Source organism: Convolutriloba macropyga, chromosome 6, assembly GCF_964194025.1.
Source record: "Convolutriloba macropyga chromosome 6, txConMacr16.3, whole genome shotgun sequence".
Taxonomy (NCBI): Eukaryota; Metazoa; Xenacoelomorpha; order Acoela; family Convolutidae; genus Convolutriloba; species Convolutriloba macropyga.
The window spans coordinates 27,045,339-27,057,338 of NC_134473.1; positions in this window are offsets into that span (position 1 = coordinate 27,045,339).

Consider the following 12,000-nt stretch of genomic DNA (forward strand, 5'->3'; position numbering starts at 1 on the left):
TTTATCAAAACTCACGCACCTCAGGCGTACGAACCTCATTCGACAAATAACCTGCTGTTATTTAGCAACACAACTTTCACTGGTGGTAATAGCGGCACAAGGGGCGAATTATTTGAACAGAATTTAAAACAGTCCACAAAAATCTCACTGAAAAGCAACGAGTTCAAATAAATATATACGGTAGAAACTTATGTGTAATAAACCCTCACCAGGTGTTGAAGAATTTCGACTTGAGAAAGACTTGATAAGTGAATGTTCGAATTTAAATTAATAAATCTTTCTATAGTCGACACCCTAAATTGGATAGAAAATGTGCGGAATCGAATAGCGAAAGCAATGAAGGCGTTTTGTAATATCCTTGCACTGTGTACGGTTACGGGTTGGGGATTTTTCTAAAGCATATTAAAACCTCGGGGTTACTGATGAAAATCTTCTATCTAAGACTTTAATTAATTATAAAGCTGTAAATATTAAAATTGTTCAACATATATTTAGACTTATTGGTCGAAAATACAATAAGTTTCAAAAGATAACAAGGTGTAAAGCTGATAAGAGAAAGTCAGCTCAATTATATGAGGTTTAGTTTTGAATATGGTCTTTGGTTTCTCTCCTATCAATGGTTGATTAATCTTAGGTTATTTTTACCCATTTTCTTTAATCTCTTTGGGATTTTCTCAAAGATATTTTCTAACAAACGGGTCCCTGTTAGTTAAACTAACAGATAACAGGTGTAACTGCCTGACGAATCCCGTGAAGAACAAACATTCCTTAACGTCTCCCGTCAAGATGACATTCCGTGATGATTCCCATCATTATTTATGATGCTTTCTTTATATTGTTAAAATCCGGTTTATTCTTGGTAACTATCTCTTTTTGTTCTCCTATTTACTGTGAAAATTTCGAATTGTGCAGTCACTATGTATTTTATGAGCATGTCATACATTAAGTTCTATGGTTTACTACACTGCCTCCCTCTTAGAAAATGTGAGTGTTCCACTCACTCACAAGCAAGTGTTTCAAAGTTCCATTTTCGAGTTCATATATTCCTCTGCTTTTTCAATCCTGTGCTTGTCATAAAAATTACGGGCCTCCTCATCTTCCATAATTTTCTTTGCCTGAAGAATAATTTTGAACAGGTCCTCCCGACCACCCTTGTCCGGATGACAGAGCATTGCCAACGTTTTGAAATGTTTCTGGATAGTACTGGTTGTGGCCCCCTGTGGCAGGAATAGAAGCTCATAAAAGTTCAGAGGTCGACTGAAAGGGATCTGCGCGTTGATCGCCTCCAGTCTCCTCTGGATGACCTTCTTTGAGGTCTGTTCTTTTCTTACCCTGGTCCTTAGTTTTCTGATATCTATCTCGGCATTCTCCAACTCCCGAGCTAAACACTCCCGCTCATCCACCAGAGCGATACATTCTCTTGTCTTTGTTTCGGCTACATTCGTAACCTCCGCCAATTCTTTCTTCAATATTTTCACTGCCTCCTGCAGGACTCCAGCTGATTCCCAGCGTACTCAAGCAGTCGTTTGGTCTCAAGCAATTGATCGCTTAACCTTTGACTTTGAAGGGTTAACTCTGTATATAAGTGTTTTGTCCCGCAACTGCAAAAATCTGAACACCTTGCGTTTTCTCTGTGGTAAGCGGTTTTGAAATTTTAAAGTGACTGCTATATAGTTTCTCTTCGTGAAAGTTCAATACACTTTTGTTGGTTTTCAGGAAATCAATTCCCAGCAGACATTCCATACCTTCGTCTGCCGTTATCACAAATTCTTGTTCAACCTCCGGTAGTCTTTGTTTAGACTGTACCAACAGCGTTACTTTTCCTATTATTTTGACAGCTGAGTTATTGGCTGTTAAAACTCGTTTTGTGTATGTTTGCACAATTCCCCGTTTGCCCAGTTTTTCGTATGTGGACCAGCTCAAAAGCGATATACTACTTCCACTGTCTATTGATCCAACGCATCTGTTCCCATGAAGTATGATTTCTGCGTTTAGACATTTAATTGTGTTTGTCGAACAAACTCTAATGACATTCCAGTTCTCGGTGGTTTTCTTTTTAAAAGCGAAGTTTCTTTTCAAGTGTTGGGACTTCCACATAGGAAGCAATTTCGACAATTCCTCGAAAAATGCCCTTCTTGTCCACAGGCTCTGCAATTGAAACCCTGCCTGTTGTTCATCCCCACCGTCCCCGGGAACTGCTTCGCTCCCTAGATTGATTTCGACTGTTCTCTCGCTGTTTGTCATCTACTGAAAATTGGTTCACAAGCCTGGTGACGGCCTCCACTAAATCTTTCGTTTCATCCCGTCTAATTACCGCAACTTTTGATGTTTGCTCCTCTTCCTGTTCTATTGTTGTTACAGCTTCTAGATGCAATGCTCGTTCCAAAACTGTTTCAATTTTCATATCCTTGTCGCCGATTTGCTTTCTGAAATCTAACCTCACCTGAATATGGTTGATTCCTTCTAGAAATCCTCTCAGAACGAGATGGTCTCTAATGTCTTGCGACTCCGTTGGGTAAGCTTTCAAATCCAACTGATTTAAATCTCCCAGAAAATCTGTCAGTTTTTCTCCTGGTTGCTGTACGCGGCGAGCTAGCCGTCCCCGGAAAAAGACCGGTTTTTTGCTATAGTGTTCCCAAAAAGCTTTAACGCATTCAACCTAATTTTCCCTTGTAGATTGCGGTAGAGTGCGATAGAACTCTATGGCAAATTTTTGTAGCCTAAGTGCAAAGTAATGCGGCCGTTAATCAACTTCGCGAGCCGGATTTCCTTCAGTTCTTTTCCACTTTTGTAGTTCCGCTAATAGCTAAAAATGCGTTCCGAGTTGTTTGAACCGGTAAACGCTTCCGGTAATAGCATTCTAGAGGTCGAGCCTCTTGCCATTTTACTGTTCCCCTACTTGTATCGTGCCATTTTAAAACTTTGTTTAGTTGTTGAAAATAACACTTTCTACAAAAATAATTACCAAGTAGATCATCACTGTTAGGTGTTTTCTAATTTTATCTTTGAATTTCTATTACACTTTCTTTGTTTTAATGTTTAAAAACTTTTGTTTATAAAACCTAACGCTTATTTCAATATGGTATTTCCTTTTTACTTATTATTTTTTTTCTTAATTTTTAACAAAATTTTAATTTACAATCTTATAGATGACTGTCTCACCTAAATTCTCTTCATTATTTTAGTACGATACTAGCTGAATTCCGATTCTTCCTGTTTTATTGATGTTTATAATATATATATTTTTTCTATTTACGACAAGTATGATATTAGCTGCTTTAATTTTCTTTTACTTTCTCCTGCTTAATGTTACCTTTTACTTTCTCCTGCGTAATGGTTGATTAATCTTAGGTTATTTTTACCCATTTTCTTTAATCTCTTTGGGATTTTCTCAAAGATAATTTCTACCAAACGGGTCCCTGTTAGTAAAACTAACAGATAACAGGTGTACCTGCCTGACGAATCCCGTCAAGAACAAACATTTCTTGACGTCTCTCGTCAAGATGACATTCCTTGATGATTCCCATCATTATTTATGATGCTTTCTTTATATTGTTAAAATCCGGTTTATTCTTGGTAACTATCTCTTTTTGTTCTCCCATTTATTGTGAAAATTTCGAATTGTGCAGTCACTATGTATTTTATGAGCATGTCAAACATTAAGTTCTATGGTTTACTACATTTTTATCTCATTCGAAGGAACACCAGCTGCAAAATTTACAAGAAAACTAAGGTTCACTTATAGAGAGCTATTATAAGCCCGACATTAACGTTTGCATCTGAATGCTGGGAGCTAAAGCGAAACGAGTATCAATTTTAGAGCGGTCATGAAATGGATGACAAACAGAAGTTGTTAAAAGGAGGCTATTGTTCAAAGCAATAAAGCAATATACTGCCACCACTCTACTTTAAAGTCCTAAAAAGATCTTCTACTTTTTAGCAGCATAGTGTCAGGAAAGTACGATGTTAACTTGCGCAACTATTATGTTATTCAATGGGCCGGAAGAAGATCTAGGGTTATACTGCCAGAGATTCGATACGAAGTGCAGAGACTCAATTGTTGGTATAGAACTGGATTTCGGGTGAACAACATCCAAAAGAAAATTACTTTCTTCGACAACAATAATTTGAAAGGAAGACTTCTAGATTTAATGTGAAATTTTGTAATGAAATCTGGGCTGAGAATAATTTCCTTAGTTGGACCTGTTTGTGCCTGTGCCAGAACTGTAGCGCAAATTCTATGTTATAAATCCGTGACTTATACTCCCCGTGAAATTGTCACAAAGCCATAATAATATAAATAAAAATAATTATTATTATTACTACAACTAAAAGATGAAAATCCTTTCCTCCGACAACAAAATATCAAAATGGTTGATAATCTAATTGACGAAGTAAAGGAAAAAACATCGAACCAAATCCATGTCAACAACAAAGTTCAACAGCATCAACAATACACCCAGAATTTTTATCCAAAGTTTGTACCGAGATCGACAAAGGCACTTATTCTCTCAAATAGAACGTACAAAAAAGTTCAAGCAAGAGATATAAGCCCAAGTACAGCTATGTCTTCCTATCTTTCAGCAAAGTTCAAGACTTATCCAATATTGTAAAACAATACAACGGTTATCACAAGATTGAAAATCTTCTTGTACATGTTGGCATAACAATATTGATTCGGGAATTAGCGGTTTTGAAACAGCTAGTATTTTAATGGAATCTACGTTGGAAACTATAAACAAACTGTCACCACTCAAAGTTGCACTTTGCAAAATTCCACCAGTTGAAGATTTTTTGGTCGAAACAAAAATAACGAAAACATAGACAATTATAATGAAGCGTTAGAAAATGTGGCAACGGAGTTGAGTGGCGTTTTTGATATTGACCTTGTTTTTTTGAATAATTGACTGGAAACGAAAGATATCAGCCATGATGGAATACACCAATCAGTCATGGTATACCTAACCTTGACAGAAATTTCCGGAATTTCTACGTGCATCTTGGGCTGAAGAAAAACCGAGAACTATCGGAGACTGAAAAAAAACCGAGAACTATCAACAAAAACTTTGAAAAATTTGATAACTATGATAACCAATTATTTTGGTTTCCAACCAAAACAAGCATTTTTACCTCCAACTCATTATAAATTTGGCTGATGGTTTGTTGAAATATAGAAAATTGCGTGTTTTCTTGATATTTTTTTTCAGTTTAGCTCTGGGAAGAGAAAATCTTACTGAATTCCTAAGCAAACATTTGAAAAGCATTATTCAGACAAACCTAAAATTTGTTTTTTTTTAAAACAGTTCATTCATACTTTTTTGTTTTCTTCCTAAAACGGTTAAATTTTTGTTCACTTGTACGTCTCATGCTGTCAGGGGACATTGAATTGAAACCAGGGCCTCAACTGGAAAATTTGATTGAATATTCAAGTTACTTAGAAAACAGAGGAACAAACCATTTGAACATCGTGAACATCGTGATGAATTTAATATACCTGACTTCAAATTCAAAAATTTGACCAGAAAAGAACTTTATTCAGTCATTGACTCGCTGGACAATAACAAAGCAGCAGGACTTGATGAAATCTCAATTCGACTCATAAAATCTTGCAAATTTGCTATAGGCGTACATCGACAGTTCGTCCTAAATGATTGCATTAAGTGGAAAATTCTCCCAACTTAAATGAAAGTAGCTTAAGTAACACCACTTTTCAAAAAAGGTGATAAATCGGATAGCAAAAACTATCGACCAGTTTCTGTGACACCAAAATTTGCAAAAATCTTTGAACGCCCCTCTCTGAATCAAATGATGGATTTCATTGATAGGCATAAAATTTTAAATAAAGGGCAATTCAGATTTCAGAAAAAAGGCATCAACAGATAGGGTTATACTGCCAGAGAGAGATTCGATACGAAGTGCAGAGACTCAATTGTTGGTATAGAACTGGATTTTGGGTGAACAACATCCAAAAGAAAATTACTTTCTTCGACAACAATAATTTGAAAGGAAGACTTCTAGATTTAATGTGAAATTTTGTAATGAAATCTGGGCTGAGAATAATTTCTTTAGTTGGATCTGTTTGTGCCTGTGCCAGAACTGTAGCGCAAATTCTATGTTATAAATCCGTGACTTATACTCCCCGTGAAATTGTCACAAAGCCATATTAATATAAATAAAAATAATTATTATTATTACTACAACTAAAAGATGAAAATACTTTCCTCCGACAACAAAATATCAAAATGGTTGATAATCTAATTGACGAAGTAAAGGAAAAATCATCGAACCAAATCCATGTCAACAACAAAGTTCAACAGCATCAACAATAAACCCAGAAATTTTATCCAAAGTTTATACCGAGATCGACAAAGACACTTATTCTCTCAAATAGAACGTACAAAAAAGTTCAAGCAAGAGATATAAGCCCAAGTACAGCTATGTTTTCCTATCCTTCAGCAAAGTTCAAGACTTATCCAATATTGTAAAACAATACAACGGTTATCACAAGATTGAAAATCTTCTTGTACATGTTGGCATAACAATATTGATTCATGAATTAGCGGTTTTGAAACAGCTAGTATTTTAATGGAATCTACGTGGGAAACTATAAACAAACTGTCACCACTCAAAGTTGCACTTTGCAAAATTCCACCAGTTGAAGATTTTTTGGTCGAAGCAAAAATAACGAAAACATAGACAATTATAATGAAGCGTTAGAAAATGTGGCAACGAAGTTGAGTGGCGTTTTTGATATTGACCTTGTTTTTTTGAATAATTGACTGGAAACGAAAGATATCAGCCATGATGGAATACACCAATCAGTCATGGTATACCTAACCTTGACAGAAATTTCCGGAATTTCTACGTGCATCTTGGGCTGAAGAAAAACCGAGAACTATCGGAGACTGAAAAAAAACCGAGAACTATCAACAAAAACTTTGAAAAATTTGATCACTATGATAACCAATTATTTTGGTTTCCAACCAAAACAAGCATTTTTACCTCCAACTCATTATAAATTTGGCTGATGGTTTGTTGAAATATAAAAAATTGCGTGTTTTCTTGATATTTTTTTTCAGTTTAGCTATGGGAAGAGAAAATCTTACTGCATTCCCAAGCAAAAATTTGAAAAGCATTATTCAGACAAACCTAAAATTTGTTTTTTTTTAAAACAGTTCATTCATACATTTTTGTTTTCTTCCTAAAACGGTTAAATTTTTGTTCACTTGTACGTCTCATGCTGTCAGGGGACATTGAATTGAAACCAGGGCCTCAACTGGAAAATTTGATTGAATATTCAAGTTACTTAGAAAACAGAGGAACAAACCATTTGCCAATATTTTTCCTTTTTATCTGTTAAAGCTTGAAAAACAAGTTTAAGGAGTTATGAAACATTTTGGAAACAGCTCCCATAAATACGTTTGCCGTTTTAAATGAAACCTGGTTGGACACTGATTGTAATATTGGAAATAAATTATTACAGCATCGCATAGTTTCCTTGGCAAATGTAGATCAGACAGAACAGGGGCGGAGGAGTAGGTTTTGTTGTCCCGAAAAAATTTACCGCCAATATTAATTCAAGCATTAAAAACTTTGATGAGAGTTTTTTGAATCCCTTTGGGTTGAGATAACTGGCCCTCTAACTGAAAATTACATTTTAACGTTTCTCATTGTCCAAACAAACGTCTCGGGGAGTTTTTTCCTGAGCAATTAAGTACCGAATTATTGGGGGCATATTGCGATACAGATAACGTTATTTTGCTGGTTAGAACTTGAATTATCTGAACAAGACATAAAAAAAGTAAACTAGACAGTTTTGCGTCAAAATCAAGATCAGAAATTGTTAACCTAAGGGATGCAACCAATTGTACTGATGAAACATTTACACTTCTTGATCACTGTGAATTTTCAACGATCAGATAATGGCCTACAATGTCACAACAACCCCTTTTAACTCCGACCATTTTCTTCATTATCTTTAAATTAAACTCTCATTGAAATCAGAAAGTGACAATAATAACGATAAAAAATTTTCAGTTTTCTCAGGTGTAACTCTAACTGAGATCTTGCCCTCACCGAATGGATGAGCATGTACCAATGTGAGAATGGCAACGATATGTTTGATTCATTCATCAAGATTTTTGAGAAAATTGTTGGAAAACACGCAACAATTCAGACTGTTAAGAAAATGGGAGAATATTTTGAGAATTCTAAGCCCTGGTTAATCCGAGAATTGAAACATCTGATCGCCCAAACACATTTTTTGTTAAAGAACTGGTAAAAAATGCTAACAGCGAGAAGTGCAAAGATTTTAAGCGTTTAAAACACTTAGTTAATAGGAGACTAAGGGAGGCTCACAACATTTTGTGCATCAGTTTTTTCCAAAAATTACCAACAAGTAAAGAACAGTGGAAATTCATTAAACAGAATCAGTCCGGGTGAAGAAAGTGTCAAGGTTGATAAAATCAGATTAGACAGTGGTAAAATTTCAAGGGAACCAAAAAATATCGTCAATTGTCTAAATAGATCATTTGCTGATCTAGGTGTATTCAAAGGTTCAGAAATTGCCTGTGAACAGATGCAGTTTTAGAACTGGTTGAAACATTTTTGTCTAATTTAGATCGAAGCAAAGAAACTGTTGCTTTATATTCAGACCTTTAATTCAATTTCGGATAACATTTTCTGTAAAAAATTGAAATGTATGGTTTCGCTCAGGAAGCGAAAGAATTACTGTTTTCGTTTCTTGCCAACTGCAGACAAAAAGTAAAAACTATTGGCATGTTCTGTGATTGTAAAATTCTGAATCACAGTGTGCCACAAGGAACTGTTTTAGGACCAACCTTTTTTCTTTTATATGTGAAAGATTTCTAATCTAATATAATTCCAACGTAAAGATTAGTTCAATTCGCTGATGTCACAATTATTGTTTGTTGTGGACAGAAAATTAACTTACATGTAAAATTCGTGGAAGTTTTACAAAATACAGAAGATTATATAGAGATGAAAAAACTAACTTTGAATACAAAGAAAACTGTATTGATCTTTTTCTCGAGCGATAATTCTGATTTTGGATCTATTCTTCACAAAAAGTTCTGACAACACAGAAAAACTGCAGATATCTTGGTATTCAAATTGACAGGAATTCTAATTTCGATGTGCAGCTCAATAAAACCTTTAATTAGATGGCTTTCGTTTTAAGGTCAATTTACCTAATAAAACGTCAAGCTCACCAGAACGCGCGCATTCTTCCTCTAAAACCACTTGTGCTTTCACATTTATCATTTTCGGCAAACTGTTTTCAGAAATTATCTGCAAAAAACCTAAAACGCCTCAACCGACAGATTAACTGAGGTATAAGGTGTGTTTTCCATGCAAAATTATGACAAAGCAAGAGATCTGCTAATCCAGACAAAGACCCTGCCAGCTGAGCTAATAATAGCCAAAATGTCGCTAATCAAATTTCCTTATGATATAGCCAGACCCAAAAAGTCTGATTTTTTTTACGGGTATCTGAGTCGTCATCAAAATACTCGAACAAAACAGATCAAAATTAGACAAAACGCCAAAACCTGCTTTGGAATGAATTCAATTGTTCATCCATGCGTACAAAAATGGAATAAATTACCACAGTGGCTTAAGAAAACGGCGAATGATTTTGTTGCTCTCACAACATGAAAAATTTCCTATGAATAGTAACGTGGGAGCCTTTAAATTTTAATTTGTTATAAGAAAAAACAATCGGAAGAGAATTTCATAATGGGATTCCTTAAGGAACTTGTTGAAATTTATTTTTTTAGTTTGAATGATTTGATGTATTCTTTAATTCAAGTGTAATCAACTGTATGGTTATAACTTTAGTTTACTTGTTGCAAAAAATAACGTTCTACCGCTTATATTTTTATTTGAACACGGTACTTTTTTGTGAGACTTTTGTGCAGAGATGTAAGTTTCTGTCAGTTTTGACAACAGCCACATATGACGCAAACCAAAATCTGATTGAGAAATCCTTCGTTAATTTTTCTACAAAAACAATTTGCATCAGGGCCATTTAAATTATTTTGAGCTTATATCTGATTTCGCAGTTTTTGAAGCTGCCATAAAATCTCATGGGATTAAATGTGCTATTCATTCAATGCAGTCTGCTTATGATGCTCCCGACAATTAAGCAGTACTCCTAATAGAAACCTAAGACACTCCATATAAACACCTAAATGCATTCAATTGCATCAATCGACAGATAGCTTCTCTAAATATACATGTGTGGATCGAAAGTCCTACGCAGCCCCATCCGATCTATTCGTAGCCGTAATTTGCCTGCGGTCCCAAGAGAAAACCATCCAGGGAGAACCCAAGGTCCTGCCAATGCATGGTGTTCAACAAAGATTTATCTCATGGTACACATTTTGAATGCATTGTGAATGCAACAAAATTAAAATTGATTGTCAAAAGGCCAACGCAAAATTCAGGGATCGTTAAATTTTCATAACTGTTTTCGATATTTTCGACGGTTAACCTGGTTTGTGATCGATCATCGGCAAGAAGAGTGTCTTGAATCACTCTAGCAATATCAAGGAAATTTTCCAACTTGTTTCAGAAACGCGGCAAAATTGCGAACCATCGCCTCAAAATGCTTGTTTTTGGCGAGAGAAGAACAGCAAAAACTTCCTCGCTCAAAAAAATCTTAACTTTCAATAAGTTTATTCGGACGCCAATAAAAGTATTGAAAATTTTTAATTCTGTTGTTTTTGTGCTCTTGTTCGCTCTTGCCCGTCACAAACGGAACACGCCAGTTGTATTCGCTACCAATCCGGAAGCTTGACTCAACGTCAGCAAGCAAATAGAGTACAAACCAAATTGCATAGTGTCGTTCGTCGCTGTCGAGCTTCTGGGGTACGAAAGTCTCTCAAAAATGAAACTGAAACAAGATATGATTACCCAAGACGAACACAGCGCTCAATTTAAGTAGATAGAAGCCCGCAGATAACAGATCCATTGCACGGTAGTTGGGGGCGAGCTGTGTTGCATGCCCACTAAGAGGGGGGCTATAAGGGGAAAATGGTCTTTCCCATTAAAGCTGACCATTTTAACGGTTAGAAGTCTTATAGACTCAGCCCTCATAATAACTATACCATAATGGAGTGCCACAATTTCTTAAGTGGCTATAACGAGACGGACCCAAAGGAAAGACCCAACTCCTTTCCACGACATGAACGGACTCATACAAACAAATGTTTAGTGTTTTCCTATAACACCTCATCTAAAAGAAATTTTTGAGAGCTCAAATCTGATTTCGCAACCTTTCGAGCGCCTACAAAATCTCATGGGATGAAATCCCCCCATTAGATCAATGTAGTCTGCTTATGATGCTCCCGACGATGAAGCAGTATTCCTAATAGACACCAGAATGCGTTCAATTGCATCCGTCGACAGATTGCTCTTCAAAACATATGAATTTGTTCTGATAAGCAGTGTGGACCGAAAGTCTTACACAGCCCCATCCGACCTGTTCGTAGCCGGTATTTGCCTGCGGCCCCAAAAAGAACCCACCCAAGGATAAGCCACGGCCGTGCCAATGCATGGTGTTCATCAAAGATTTATCTCATGGTAAGCTTTTTGACTGCATTGTGAATGCAACAAAATGCAAATTGATTTTTAAAGCCAACGCAAAATCCAGAGCTTGTGAAATTTTCCGAACAACTGCTTTCAATATTTAAGGTGATTAACTTGTTTTGTGGTCGGTCATCGGCATAGAAGAGTCTCTGAATCACTCCTGCAATATTACAGAAGTTTTAGAACTTGCTTCAAAAACTTTGAAAAATTACGAACGATCGCCGCAAAATGCCTTCTTGTCTTTTGCAAGAGCAATACAGCAAAAACTTTTTCGCTCAAAGAACTCTTAAATTTTATTTGTGCGCCAATAAAAATGAAAAAAAAAATTAATGCTTCCTTTTTTGTACTCGCCCATCACAAACGATACCGATCCGGAAGATTGTTTCAACG